The sequence below is a fragment of the Suncus etruscus genome, chromosome X (assembly GCF_024139225.1).
Source record: "Suncus etruscus isolate mSunEtr1 chromosome X, mSunEtr1.pri.cur, whole genome shotgun sequence".
In the NCBI taxonomy this organism is placed as follows: domain Eukaryota; kingdom Metazoa; phylum Chordata; class Mammalia; order Eulipotyphla; family Soricidae; genus Suncus; species Suncus etruscus.
The window spans coordinates 41327494-41329110 of record NC_064868.1 but is presented as its reverse complement, the minus strand read 5'-3'; the positions used below and the strand labels follow the sequence as shown (position 1 = coordinate 41329110).

Genomic DNA, 1617 nt, shown 5'->3' with positions numbered 1-1617 from the left:
AAAAAATTGTGTTTTTAATCAGAAATTTTCTTTGACTTACATGTATTATTATTATATCAATTATATTATATGTTATGTTATGTCACTATATTATGTTATATTAGTTTACCTCAGTATGTTAATCAATTTTGTCCTTTAAATGAATTCTTACTTTAAAAAAAAAAACAAAAAAAAACAACTTTAGTTTGCTCTGAAGAAAAAGAAAAAAATAAAATAAATAAAAGATAAGATAAGGCCTCCCAAATCTTACCACAGGCTGTGTTCTTTACACTGGCTGTATAGAAAGAGGAGGTACAGTAAAGGCACCCCATATACACCTCAACACAGGCCCCTTGCCGGGTATGTATTGTGAATTGGGGGACAAAAAAAAAAAAGAAAAAAAAAAAAAGAAAAATAGCTACACTAACAACTATCATGAAATGTTAATGAGTGAGAGAAATAGAATGCCTGTCTTGAATACAGGCTGGGGTGGGGAGGTGAGGAATGGGAGACATTGTTGGTGAGAATGTTGCACTGGTGAAGAGGGGGTGTGCTTTTTTATGATTCAAATCCAACTACAAACATGTTTGCAAACATGGTGCTTAAATAAAGGTATTATTAAAAATAAAGCTATAAAATTTGCATAATAAATTTAATATGACAAATAAATATAAAGAAATCTCATGTTCATTAGAAGACTATAAATTATCCAATCAGTACTACCCAGGTGATCTATCTATAGTTTCTCTGTTTTCCCAATAACAGGTTGAATGGAATTGTTTCCGATATAAAAAATTACCCTAAAATTTATGTGGCTTTACAGGCTTCAAGTAATCAAAACATTATTGAAATGGAAAAATAGGGGCTGGAGTGATTGATAGTACAGCGAGTAGGGTATCTGCCTTGCACACGGCTGATGCAGGTTTGATCCCCAATATCCCATATGACCTCCAAGCCTGCCAGGAGTAATTTTTGAGAACAAAACTAGGAGTATCTCCTGAGAAACTACAGGGTGTGGCCAAAAGAAAAACAAAAAACCAAACAAACAAAAAAAAAAGAAAAGAAAAATTGTATACCTCACACTTTCTGTTTTGAAGTAAATAATGACTGCAGTAATCAAAGCAGTATGGTGCTGGCATAAACACAAACATATGAATCAAGGGAAAAATAAATTACACAAAATAAACCACTACATATATGATCAACCAGTCTTCAACATGCTTGATAAAACCATTTCAATGGGTATAGGGTCATCTCTGCAATGAGATTAAGAAAAATGCTTATTTAGCATTAATTAATGAAGTCAACATATATTATACATGATATAATACAAAGTAGATTATTCAAAATGGTTTAGAGGCCTAAAGTGAAAAATCTGAAACTGAAAAACTCTCAGAAAAAAGTTTTGGGGGGAAATTTCATAAAATCAGATCTGGAAATGGTTTCTTGGATATATACCAAGGCAAAGGGACAGAAGATGACAAAACAAATGGAATTACCTTAAAAAAAACTTCTCCACAGCAAACAAAAGAACACTAAACAGAATAAAAATGCATTGTATACATTGATCAGCCACATGTCAAATAAGAAGCTAAAAATCTAGTCTGGAAGATATGCCTATATAGACATACTTAGTAA

General features: G+C 31.8%; 1 non-coding gene across 1 annotated transcript; it reads left to right on the top strand.

The window, feature by feature from the left end:
- The first annotated feature begins 233 nt into the window (after positions 1–233).
- Positions 234–366, top strand: LOC125999797 (small nucleolar RNA SNORA51). The gene has a single exon (XR_007492267.1). It is a non-coding gene; the product is annotated as a small nucleolar RNA SNORA51 (small nucleolar RNA).
- Positions 367–1617: the final 1251 nt, after the last annotated feature.